General features: G+C 36.3%; 1 non-coding gene and 1 pseudogene across 1 annotated transcript; one reads left to right on the plus strand and one right to left on the minus strand.

The window, feature by feature from the left end:
• Nucleotides 1-3,011: 3,011 nt before the first annotated feature.
• LOC150106949 (U2 spliceosomal RNA) lies at nt 3,012-3,194 on the minus strand. Its single transcript, XR_016548399.1, has one exon. It is a non-coding gene; the product is annotated as a U2 spliceosomal RNA (small nuclear RNA).
• On the plus strand, nt 3,167-3,271 carry LOC150106950 (U2 spliceosomal RNA; annotated as a pseudogene).
• Nucleotides 3,272-14,573: the final 11,302 nt, after the last annotated feature.

A 14,573-nucleotide genomic window follows, 5' to 3' on the forward strand; every position in this document is an offset into this window, starting at 1 on the left:
GTTGTTGTTAAAGGTTTAGTATTCTGCACTTCTGTGCACAGTATGTCCAAGAATCGGACATGAATGGAATCGTCCAATACATGAGAAGAATGATACCGCTTATGGGTGATATTGTACGCATGGATGTATACTACTTAACTAGATGTGCCTGATAAAGGGCCCTAGTAAGGAAGGCCACCCTTGGGAAAACACGTTTTGAGTGGAAGTAGATGTATGAAGATATTACTTAACTCGTGAATGTTGACAGGGTACATTTAAAATTTGCAGCTACTATGAGATGGCCCTTGTTAATATTTTTTGATATTTCTTCGTACAAAAATCCGTTCCTGCGATGCAAGCATGTGGTATATACACATTACTTTCAACTATTTAATTTCGAATAGGAGTCAAGAAGAATACATAAATTGCACACCTCAGAAGGTACCGATGATCCGTGGTTTTAATGAGCTTGTGCAGCGTATACAATAGTTATTCTGATAGATGCAGTTATGCAGTTATATAACGATGTATATGACCAGTGCTTTCAGGTCTAAAGGGCTTGTATAGCGGAAGTTAGTTTCCGTAGCCTGATTGTTTCTGAATGGTGGTCTTGGATATGCCGTAAGACAAATGTGTTTCAACAGTGGTGTGGCACATCCTCTTATGAGATGCTGATTTATTCTGGGTGATTTAATATACCTGATTTAGTTTGCGGATGGTTTCACCGCTTGGATTAAAGCCCGCTGAACAGGTAATATATTCTTCTTCTGGGGGGTGATGGATTCCTTACTTGCCCCCCCCTGTCACCAGGTTTCTTAGTTCTAGCTGAGTCCTCAGTCCACTGATATCGGCAATGTAGGCAAATATTGTGAATAGTTTATTTGATGAGCCTCACACTTTCTTGCGGAAGCTACTCAGCCTGTAAACGGGCCCGCTGTTTGAGAAAGGCCTCTTTCCGTTTTCTCTTTATCATGTTATGACCCCATCATCCCTCTCTTTCAGGCTGCTAGGAGTGATCCAAAACACGTGGATTATTTTGTCATTACTCGTTGTGTCTATAATTGCACACAATCGCAGGAAACAAGAAACTTGAAAGATTAGCTTACACAAATGCATTCGTTTAGGGTAACAAAGGAGTTTTTTAAATATGGCTAAAGATTTATACTGGCTACAATTACAGTTAAAAAAAACTTCCATGCGCGACAGATCTTTGCTTTAAAATCATTTTCATATTTAAGTTTAACTGATCTTAACAACTACCGCTTTGAGTGGATGAAAAGAAAGTTAGAACAAAAATGCTGAAACCAGGAATGAGGTAGTGATTCTGAAAGTATTTACTGTAGTAAGAATACAAGCTCACATTTCTAGTCAGATATCTAAGAAGATAACTGATACGATGATCTAAAATGATCACTGGGTCAGATGTCTTGATATAAACTCAAGATAGTAAAAATATCTTGATTTACTACGGATAAATCTAGCAATCTTTTAGCATGTAATTACTGAACTTCCGATAAATCCTGATTAAATGCAGAGAAAACCCTTGTATATTACTGTATGGTGAATGTACACATACCGGTTGTTGAATTAGGAAACTGTATGTAAACGTCATTTACGCAGCGTACATGAAAAATACTGTCACGTGCATCATATTTCTCCTCATCTACAGAAACCCACCACGTGTTCTAGGCAACTGTTTTAAAAATGCTGCTGGTTAGTAATCGTCAATAGTGTTGATAAAAAATGGGAAAAATAAAGCGTCTTTCAGAGTTCGATAAAGGGCTTATTGTGGGTGCCCGTCAGGTTAGAGCCTCGATTCTGAAAACAGCAGAGCTGACTGGTTTCTCAAAAGGGAAGATATCCCGGATGTTTAATGAGTGGAAAAATAATCCCCATTTCTTGTCGAGGAGACGTAACTGTGGTCCTAAGTAAGTCGATCTGTCAGAACTGTAATATGAGAAGGCTTGTACGGACAAACAGAACTTAGTGTGCAGCAACTGAGCGAAGAATTTAATGAAGGCTGTTTCCGATCTCGCCAAACTATGGACAGGAAAACGAAATCCCTCATTTCTGCGAAGAGCTAGACATTTCGTCTACAGTGGTGTCAGGTAGACGGTAACTGGACACTGGAAGACTGAAAAAAGTCGTGCTCCGATGAGTCACGGTGCATCTTGTTCTTTACCAAGATATGTAGAGAGTTTGACGCTAACATGACAGCACGAAGCAACGAATCCAGCTTGCTTTGTAAACATATCTCAAGGTTCTGGAGGTGTTGGGAATGTTCTATTGGTATTAAACAGGTTCCGTGGTGTTGTTGGAAGGTCGGATGTTTCGTGGATGATAGTGCTACCATTCATCGCACAAGAATTGTTCTTCTATGGAGCATGTTAGAAAAACAGATCAGAAAGCAAAGTACTCTTCCCCCAAATCTGCACCAGTTAAAAAATTGTCTGGTGATGAACGTCTGGTATGTTACAGATGTAGATCCAATCGAGCACCTTCTGAATTCTAAGTTAAACCACATATGTGCTGTAATTCGGGTTAAAGGAGGTCGAACACGGTATTAAATAATTTTATAATTCAGTGGCCGGTGTGTGCATGTATGTGAGGTTAGTAAGAAATATCTTATTAATAAAATCAGTTATCCAGATATAGCAGTGGGTATACAATATCCAGTGAAGATGTGTACTATCATGGTCGGTTTTATGGTTGCTGTGGCTCCAATGTATAATTTTTTATAGCACTCCCCTGATAATTAAATAAAATAAACTTGAAAGTTGCTGTGTAAAAACTCCAAGAAAGGAAAAGAATCAAACCGGTGTCACACACACACACACACACACACACACACACACACACACACACACACACACACACACACACACACACACACACACACACACACACACACACACACACACACACACACACACACACACACACACACACACACACACACACACACACACACACACACACACACACACACACAAATATTATTTCTTTTATTTTTGTTGTTAAAATTCTTACTAATGCGTAGGGCTGATAGTAAGAGGTAGTGCAACACTAGGGCAACTCGAAGCAAAGGTGGAGTAGGCTATATGTGCTTTACTGCCTTACAAAAATCAGTTTATCTTGGGGAACGATGGGGTCCATAGCAGATATTAAACTGATAACAACAGATACCATACTTTTCGGCCTTTTGGCTAAGATAACAGTGTAGTATCTGTTCTTATCAGTTTATTATCTACTATGGACCTCATCGGTAAACAAATAAAAGCAAAAAACTCAAAAATTATATAACTGCAGTATTGTTTACACTATTGATAAATTGAAGAGGCACTTTTGGATAAAAATAACAGATTAATAAAAATAAAATAAAGTAAAACTACTAAAGTAACATTTTTGAATAAAAATTGATGAAAAATACAAAAGGAGTATAAGACGTACCTTTTCACATTTTACACACAATCTTAAAAAAATTAATATAATACGTGGTTTACATGAACTTGGTCGCTCACTCTAGAATTTGCTTTGTGTCAATTATATGAATGATTCTTTTTTAAAAGTAACTACTGGGTTAATGAAACCAACGCATGAATTTCAAAAACAAACGGAATATTTTAAGTTTGCGCTAGTGTTAAAAATAGTTGGATTTCATACATTTGCTAACTTATATAAAGAAGATGTGAGCTATCGAGAAGCCAATGTATTAATGTGCCAATATTTTCGGGAAATTACACAAAGACATACGTGCTAGATACTTTTTTAAAACTTCCTCTGAGTGAGAAATGGACATTGAAATGATTACTTTAATGATATCCCAGGACACCTGAAAGCGAAATATTTATAAGTCGTTTGCAGCATATATATCTTGTGATGCAATTTATGTTTTATGCATACTCCGTGTGGGAATATGCATTTGACATACCCTGCTGTATTAGACTAGAACATAATGAGATGTACATTCCTGTTACTAAAAGTGGCCTATAGTGCTGGGTAAGACAAACATATATAAGATGACCTCACATAATTCGGAAAAAAAAAAACACAGTGCTATCATGACATCATAGTAATGGCTGCATCGTTTTGGGATATTGTTAAAAGACTGCGTAATTTAAAAATCAACTGTACTGAGCATTTTAGCTAATTTAAAGGTTCAACATAAATCTAGAGATCTGAGATGATTAGCCAAAGGATTAAAGGGTGCTCGAAACGGTGGCTTGGACATTCGGCAATCCAATGTGAAAACGATAAACCGGAGTTCAGAGGAGTATTGAATACTAGGTATAGAGTTGTACAGTCTTATTTTCGATACAAGGACAACTAAACATCCATCAACTATGGGGATTAATAATGCAGACAACACAAAGTAAAGAGCGTTGTAACTTCTTCATGGAGAGCGATAGAAGTCTGCGACATGGAATGACTTCGCATCTTTCATCCTCTTCCTATCCGATGACGAGTGTCGATGTAGCGGATGCTTTATCTTTGAGCGAATCATCCTAACCGTGAAGTTTGATATCGGAAGTATAATGACCTGGGCTATTTCTCCTAGTATACACTTTTGACCTTTGGTTGTAGTGTACAGAAGGATGACTATCAACAGACGTAACACTTCCGGATGCTGCAATCCGTATCATACAGAAAACAGGGACAGAGATGCCGAGGGCTACCAGAGTAGTGCTTCCGGCGATGTTTTCATGGCGGTCACTCGTATGAGTGAATGGTCATAAATAACTGATCCATGTTATCATGAACAACTGGTGGAGAACGTTTAGACATATGAAACGTGAAACCATAGGCAAAGAAGGGGCAGGGGGAAAAGCATGTGCTATTGAGTTATGTGTAATTTGCATTTTCTGGAATATAGTGTTGTCTCAACATTTACTTCAACGCACTGTATATTATTGTATTAATGCACATACGTTTGCCAGCTTTGTTGGCCGGGTGGTCACATATCTGCTGTTCAACCAATAACAGCTGTAGCTTGTAATCCCTCTTTAAGCATGAATGTATGTGATGCGATTGTCCGCAGGTGGGAGATGAATTTCATTGCCCGATGTGAGACCACTTCCCTGTTTATCGGAAGCCTAGAGTTGCCAAAAAAATGTACCTTGTTTGGCCTTCGACAGCACGGTATTAGAAGTAGAAGTAAATAGGCCATAAATACTGTTACAACTTGATTAGCGTATAAACCTTTAATCTATCAGTAAATCATTCACAGCTTTTTGCACATACAAACCACTCGAATAGCGTGCATACAGAAGCACTCAATGTTTGAAATATCCCCTTTTGCCTCACGCACCCCCGAGTCTGTTAGAATTTTAACTTATGTAAAAAATAAAATATTATCCGAGAGATATTAGTTAAATTCTGAATATGGGACACCACAAGGTGAATGATTTATCCGCCAGGCCTTTTATACTCCTGTTTGTCATCGATGAGAAAGAACGATAGAGGAATATTGTTCCAAAGTAAAGAGGTAGATCAATGAACAGAAGGGAGTAGGTTATACACTTTAGTGATTTATCAACCATCGCATTTATCAACAATTCTTATTACTGAGCTATTGATTATTCTTCAAAGATATTTCGGTGGAAGAATACCTGTACGAACACTTGCTTTAAGATACAGTGCATTGTCTTGCAGTTCTGTGTTGTATCGAGGATGTTATATGCACACGAGCAAAGGCAAAAGTAAGACACTATTCAAATGTTTCGATCGAGAAAATCCAAACAAAACTATTTGCAACTTGAATTGTTTATATATACACAGGAGTATATGTATATATATATATATATATATATACAACAGACAAGGAAGTCAAGTTTGCGTCTGAACTATGTTCAGGTCTGATTCTTTATCTGTTTGCTTACTCGTTACTTCGGAAAAAAAATTAAAACCAAGTTTAATTGCTTTAAAATTGCTTGGTATCTTTAACTTTAACGTATAATATACCCAAGGTAAAAAAAACTTTCTACATCTTTCTCTCATCCTGAGATTTTTATTTAATAAGGTCAAAGCACCTTATGGCAACTTGTATTGGTAAAATGTATAAGCTCTGCATTATTTCAACCTTGGCATCTCTGGATCTGGCTCCCACTGACAAGACCTCAAAAAAGGTCGAAATCGGTTGGAAACTTGGGTGATGGATGGCAATGCTGTAGCCCATGAACTTTTAACTGAGGCTCGGCTGTTGCTGTCATTCAGGTCCTGGGTAGAGGGGTAGTGAATGGCAATGCTGTAGCCTGTGAAGTTAATTGAGGCACGGCTGTTGCTGTTAACCCTCGGATGAGATATGAGCAAACGATCGGCTATGCTCGGTGGTGGGGTGAGCCTGACACGGTGTAGAGCCAACCGGTTCTGAGAGTTCTTCTCAGTGGCAGGGAGAGCCTGTTACTGAGCGGGAACAACGCTGAGTTTTTGGAGTTTTATCTGTACTTGAACATTCAATAAAGGTCGAAACCGGTCTAGATAGTGGCCCTTTCTTTTAATGCATAGGATTATACATCTCTGCAAGGGGATGTGCTTTGCATTAGGGGGATACTAACGGAAAGTGATCAGATCTTACTCCACCTTTACCACGAGTTGCCTTAGACTTGAACATAGTTCAGGCGCAAACTTGACTTCTTTGTCTGTTTGCTTACTTAGGAAATAGGATTCAAACCAAGTTTATAAAGTTGCTTGGTATCTTTAACGTACAGTATGCCCCAGGTAAAAAATTGTTCAAATAGTGTCTTACTTTTGGCTTTGCTCTTGTGTATATATAAACTGTAAACAATGCACGAATAGAAAATGGTTTTATTTTTGATTTTCTCGATTGAAAAATTGTAAAACAAAAAATTAAGAAGCAACGCAAGACCGAAGATGATCTGAGTATTTGATGTCAGAAATGAAGAAAGACAGATGACGTCACAACGGGCTACTTAGAGGATTTGAAGTACCTATAAAGCTTTATATCTGAAACATCAACTTCTATGTACTACATTTAAACACAAAGCTTATGACGAAATCTGGACGAGCTTCTGAACATGGTGAAATATACTGAACCAAGGGCTGGTGTGATTATGGATATATCAGAAGTATGGATCAAAGAGGAAGAGATAAATATGTTCACAATTCCTAGGTACGCATATTTTAACTGCAGAGTATAAAACAAATCGGGTGATATTTTAATTTTAATTTCGCGAAGGATCCACATCGTGAGTGTAATTTACATATGAGTTGTTGTGAATGCCTGAACCTACATTATTATTATTATTATTATTATTATTATTATTATTAAGAGAGACCTCCAGGGAGTCAGAGACTCATCGAGGGAGGCGACATACTACATATACCAGCTATCATAATTATTCTTGAATTCATTCACACTGCTTGCACTCACAACATCCAAAGGCAATCCATTCCAATGACACACCACCCTCTGAGAGAAAAATCTTGCCCTTACACCCTTCTTGACAGCCTTCATTCTCAGCTTCCAAGGATGCCCTCTCGTCCTTTCTCCACCATTCATAAATTGAAAAATCCCATCAATTGAAATCCTGTATGACCCTTTCAGCAGTTTGTAACTCACAACCATATCACCCTCTTTCTCCTATTTGCTAGTGTCTGCAGTCTATAAATTCTCAACCTGTTTTCATAATCAGTATTTCACAATCCTGATATCATTTTTAACACTCGTCTTTGTACTTTCTCCAATATATCAGAATCACATCGGAAACCAGACCTGCGCACAATAGTCCAAGGGAGGTCTTATCAAGGCCTTGTAAAGAAGCAAAATAGCGTCCTTATCTCTACATCTGAAGGTTCGTTTGAGCATTGCAATTATCTTTTGAGTTGTATTTGCAATCTTTGCCATATGGCCCCTGAACTTCAACTTCCTATCTATTAACACCCCCAAGATCCCTAACCTCATCAATTTCTTCTAGCCTAATCCCACCAATACAATACGACATTGGGTAGGTAATTATGCCGAAGTAAATGACTTTACATTTACTGACATTAAACTGACACCCATTTTCCCATGCCCACAATTCCAGCTTATTCAAATCATTCTGAAAGGACTGCATATCAGCAGCAGCATTCATAATTACCCTGCCTATCTTTGCATCATCAGTAAATAACTGCACGTCGCTTGTCAAATCCTTCCCAATATCATTAATGTACAGATTGAATAACAGTGGACCAAGAACTGATCCTTGTGGTACACCACTTGTTACCTTAAACCTTGCAGACTCAGATCCCCCGTATACCACTTTTTGATATCTGACAGTCAGCCATCCTCTTATCCATGCTAATGTTGTATAACCCAAACCCATTTTATCCAATTTATGCAGCAGTCTGTCATGTTGTATTCTGTCAAAAGCCTTAGAAAAATCTAAAAGTATCATGGTGTATCCATTCTCCTAGTCTAGTTCAATGGTAATATTGTCATAGAATATGAGCAAGTTGCTAAAACATGACCTTCCCTTAGTAAACCCATGTTGTTCATTGTAAAGTAGAGATTCACTGTCAACCCATTTCTGAATGCGGGTCCTAACTAATTTTTCTAAAATCTTCACCACCACTCCTGAGATACTAATTGGTCGATAGTTTGATACATCGGTCATTGCACCACCCTTGTGCAATGGAGTTACCATGCATTCCTTCCATTCCTGCGGAATCTTCCCTGTTCTGTGACTCATATTAAACATCCTGGTCAAAAGAATGATCAATTCAGCTGAACACTCTTTTAGCACACATGCGGATATTCCATCAGTTCGTATTGCTGAATTCTTATTCAGTTTGTGCAACAGTTCTAATACCTCGGCCTTACACACCGGCGTTTCTTCATCTAGTGAAGAGGTAAGAGTGAGCTCAATGTTGCGTTCAATAGGTTGATAACTTTTAACGAAATGGACACTTATTAACTGAACAACTTCTTCTGCATCAGTAACCCTCATTCCATCTGGATTTAGGAGAGTTATGCTTTCATATTCATTCTTTCTTTTACTTGCAGCATATCGACAGAATTCTTGTACGTTGTCTTTAGCACGCAGAGCCAGTTTCTTTTCATAATCAGACTTTGCTTTCCGTACAACAGTTGTGACTATTCTAGCCTGCTACTTATAACGTTCATAACGGACGTCATCCTTATGCAGACGGTATTCTTTCCACATCGTCCTTTTCTTACGAATCTCTTGCTCAGTAACATTACACATCCATTTGACCCCTACTGTATTTATTCTTCGAACTCTCGGGACTCATTCTGATATCGCATCATTTAAATGCTTCCATTACACTGTCGATATCCTTTCCATCCAGTAACCGATCCCATTCCACTGAACTCAGTATTCTCCTCAGTTGGTCATAATTTCCTGCTTCGTAGTTCAGTGTAACCTTTTCTGAATGGAACATTCGTAAACTTAGTCACTTACCAAGTGAGTACCGCATGAGCACTGTCACCAACTGGAGACAGAATAGTTACGTCTTTAACTGAAATGCCCTCTGACACTATAATCAAATCTAGCACTCTTTGACCTCGAGTTCCTTCTGTCACATGCTGCGTGAGGAAGTTGTCCGGCAACAGCTCAGTAAATGCATTTTCATTCTTTTCATGAGATTCTACTGCTACCTAATCAATATTTGGGTAATTGAAGTCTCCCATTAATTTAATGAAAGACTTTTGAAATTTTTTAATATGGTTTGGATGTCCGGAAAAACCCCTAACTCTTGGAAAAAAGCACTGGTTATCCCAATCTATAAAAAAGGAAATAAAGACAATTGCAATAATTATAGGGGAATTAGCCTGCTGAATACAAGATATAAAATATATGTATAAAATAAAGTATAAAACTAAGCAGCATTGTAGAAAACAAATTACTAGAAGAACAAACTGGCTTCCGAAAAGGCCGATCCTGCAGAGATCCAATTTTTACTTTAAAATTATTAATAGAAAAGAGAAGAGAATTTCAAAAAGAAACACATGTGGCGTTTATTGATTATGAAAAAGCTTTTGACAAAATTAGTCGACAAAAATTGTTTAAAATATTAACCAATTTAAACATACCAAACCAACTTTTACAATCTATTCAAGAAATATATACAGGAAATAAAATAGCAGTTAAATTAGAACACACCTCAGAATGGAAAGATATATCAAGAGGAGTACGACAAGGATGTACCCTCTCACCTCTGCTTTTCAATATATATATAAAGGAAATATTAACAATCTGGAAACAGCATAACCCATTTGGTATACAAATGACCCCGCAAATGAAGATAGATACACTACTATTTGCAGATGATCAAATAGTATTAGCTACATCAGAAGATGACTTACAAAGATCATTAAAATCATTAAATGATATCTCAAATCAATATAATATGACAATATCCAAAGAAAAAACAAAAATAATGGCATTCAAAGGAGAAAACCCAATAAGAAGTAAAATAGTGATAGATAATAAAATACTAGAACAAGTAAACACTTTCAGATACTTGGGATGTGATCTATCATACGAAGAAGAAAAAGACATATACACTAAAATATCAAACTTTGTCAAAGTAAATGGCATAATAAACAGTATATTTAAGCCATCCCTGGTACAAAAACACACTAGAATCAGACCATATAATGTCTTGTCAAAACCAACTCTACTATACGGAAGCGAAACATGGACCATGAAAAGGATAAAGATGAAAAACGAATTCAAACAGCAGAAATGAAGTTCCTCAGAAAAACAGCTGGATATACCAAGTGGGACCACAAAACAAATGAAGAAATCTTACAATCCCTAAAAATCAAACCAATTAATTACTACATAAGACATTATAAACAAAAATGGTTAGAACATTTAAATCGAATGGACAACAGCAGACTACCAAAAATATTATACAGATACAAAATAAGTGGAAAAAGAAGAATCGGAACACCAAGAAAGAGATGGCATGAGACCGGAACAGGCCACATGGCCTATATTCCATGTTAGGAAGAAGAAGAAGAAGAAGTCTCCCATTATGATTACTCTTTTCGCGCTCACCTTTTCTATTTGATGATGCATCTCTTCATCGCCAGCAACCGATCCACCAGGTTTGTAACAACTAACACCCACCTGTGTAATTTGTCTTATTAGATTCCACCTCACACCAGATGGCTTCAAACTCGCTGCCAGGTGAGTAGTATTACTACATTCATAGGTCTCAACTGTAACTGGATTTAAGTCATCCAATATCATTAGCAGCACTCCCCCTCCTCTCCTAATCCTTCCTAAAAATACTGTACCCATGACACTCGATATCAGTTAATAGGTCTGATTCTGATAGCCAGGTCTCACTAATTCCTGCAATCTGAGGTCGCAACATATTGACTAAAGCAACAAACTCTGCCCATTTGTTTCTGATACTCCTAGCATTCGTGTACAGACATAATAATCTACCTTCTTGTTCTTTAGTATACCCTTGTTTGAAGTCTGCCTGACCCAATTGGACAACTTGCAGATCTCTATTCTTCCCTAATGCTTTATACATATAGACATCTTTGCACACATATGATTGGTCCGAACCGGACGAACACAAACCCGAAACCGTTCTCACCTCGTCAATATTCCCAAGACAAATCCCATTCCCATCATTAACACAGTTATATACCATTTTCGCTCTTACACTCACATTCACATCATTCCTCCATTTATAATTTAGTTTCCCTGACTCTCTGTGTTAGGTCTCATACCAGTTAATAGTTTTTCCAGACTCCTGATACCAAACGAATTCAGGTGCAGGCCATCCCTCTTATTCAAATCCAATCTTCCCTCAAACTCACTCCACACATCCAAAAACTCGCATCCATTCCTTCTATGTAGCCTACGCATTGAATTGTTTGCCATCATAGCCCTCCTTTTTGATTCTTTTCTCTCATAGCGAGGTAAAATACTAACGATTTTCACTTTCTCACTCTTCACTCTCGCCTCTTCCAGCAACCCTTTCACGTCCTCTCTCATACTGAACTTATCACCAGTTAAATCGTTAGTACCTACTACAACTACCATTTCATTTACTTTTCTTTTCTGTTTTTGAATTACTTGAGTTATATTTTTCATTTTCGCTCCAGGAAAACTCGATCTTATAACTCTCTCATCTATAGCATGTTTCATTATAGAGTCACCATAGCAAATAATTTCTTTCTTTTTACTAACAACGTCACTTACCTGATTTTCGTTATTTTTTGATTTACCTGTTTCCTTGCTTTGTTGTTTCTTATTTTCCTGTTCATTTTTCTTTTTCTCCCTGTGCTCATTTAAGCGTCTCTCAAATTTTTGCAATTCCCGCGTTGTCTCTCTGATGATCTGCTTCAATTTCGCTATTTTGGCGGTTAGTTCATTTTCGTTAACCTCCTCCATGTGCACAAATAACCTTGTTGGCAGGGCTAACCTTCTTGTTCTCGCCTGTGGTGTTTTTTTTAGCATTACCGTTCTTGCCCTTTTTTGGTGCGATTATAAAAGTATACCAAATATTAAAATGTCTTAATAAAAATATATGATAAAATACTAAACTCTACCCTGGTATACTACAAAACACTAATTTTCTAAGGAAAAACACAATAAAAACAGACAACAATCGCCAACTTTACAGGAGCACTAAATTCGACGACCCAAATATTAAAATATTTTAATAAAAATATATGATAAGATACTAAATATACTATAAAACACTAAAGTCTACACTAGTATACTACAAAACACTATTTTTCTAAAGGAAAGTACAATAAAAACAGACAAAAATCACCAACTTTACAGGAACACTAAATTCGTCGACCAACCACTATGTATTCTCGAACCAAATCCCATAGTAAGAATAATAATATTTCATTTATTTAATTTACGCAATAGATGATTTTGATAGGAATAAGAAACAGTCCTGAAAAGTGTAAAAAGTGATATAGTTTATTGCCTAAGGGGATTTAAATATAGACTTAAACATACTAGAGAAATGGATCAACACCTAAATATTATTAGGTATTATTATTATGTTAATATTATTAACATTATGTTAATAATGTTATTAGTAAATTATATAAATACGAATAAAGTCAGAATGTGTAAATACCAAGTAACTCTTCCTTTCTCTAGTGTAATACTTATATAATACTTATATCTAATGTACTGTATAATATTCATATTGGCATAATATGTACGCACAGTGTTGGTATACATTCCTCAGCATTGATATTTAATTCTTATTTATTTAATTATTATTTTATTAATTTTTACTTATGATTGTATTTAGCAGATATGACACTTGTTAATCGTTTTTTCCACATCCTCACACCATCTTAGCCTGTAAGTTACGATTTAATGAGGTAGTAGCAGTAGTAACAGCAGCAATTATAAAGTTCGTGTAATTCTTGATTCTATCTTTTTCTCCACTCTCTTCTGGTGTGTTATTTCATTTCTTAGAAATCCAAATACTTTTCTAAGGATTTTATTTTTAAAGAGGTTTATGGCTTTTACTTCTTAGTCTATTATTATGCTACATGTTATGCTACTTGGTCTGTTATGCTATAGCAATGTAGAACACAATTATTGCACTTTTTGTTTCTGTTCCATGTAACAAAATATGTATAATGATTGTTTGTATTATTTCTATTTTAAATTAGAGTTAGAGGGTTTTTGAGTATACTAATTGTTGTGCGAATGATAGACTCTCTGTTCGATGCTTGTATTATAGCCGGTAAATCCGTCCCAATTTTATTATTTGTAGTAATTAATAATTTGAAGACATTTGAAGGAAGTACCATTATTTCGAATTATCAATAGAACTCGTTTTACGTTTTCTGAATGTAATTCTAATGTTTTCAACATTTTAGAAAAAGCTCAGAAATATAGATTTCTGAGAATCTCAGAAAAAAAGGCTCAGAGAAATAGATTTTTAAACTACAAACCAAACTTTTAAGACGAAGTTTTAAATTTATTAACAGAAACAGCAGCAGTCAATGCATTATTTCTTCTTATTCATTTCTTCTTTCGCTAGAAGTCAACACCAATTGGAGACGTACTTAATAAGACGTATTAGTGTTTCTCTTGGTCGTTATAAATGGCAGCAGACTCATGGTGGGAATACACACGATAAATGTCTTGATCTTAAATCAGTTTTAGCGATGCCACTAGACGCTGAGTATTTCTGCCCAAAAGAAGATTAATCTCCACCAGACACTACTTTAACTTTGTCAGTAAAAAGAATGGAGTCTCCAGCACAATTAGCTTTTGTTGTGATCATAAATAAAAGTCATTCTCAAGGCCAAACGTTTAAAAAAGTACATTTAAACTTACTGAAGTCAGTGCTTATTCCAATTATGTGTGTGTGGTTTAGCGAATGGAGGACCTAATGCCTCAAATCCTACCAAGTGCCACATATTAAGTACATGTAATATTATGTTTAAAAAAACGAAAATGATCGTATATAATGATAAAAATCATATAGGAATTTGATGATCTTGTGTATTGCACTCATTCTTCAAACAAATGTTAAGTACCTAAACCAATAGAAGATGTAGATTCATATTTCTATAGACGAGCTGAAAAATGAGAAAAAAGAAAGAAACCTATATCCAT

Source organism: Typopeltis vanoorti, chromosome 5 (assembly GCF_054136105.1).
Source record: "Typopeltis vanoorti isolate ZY-2024b chromosome 5, IOZ_Tvanoo_1.0, whole genome shotgun sequence".
NCBI classification, from domain to species: domain Eukaryota; kingdom Metazoa; phylum Arthropoda; class Arachnida; order Uropygi; family Thelyphonidae; genus Typopeltis; species Typopeltis vanoorti.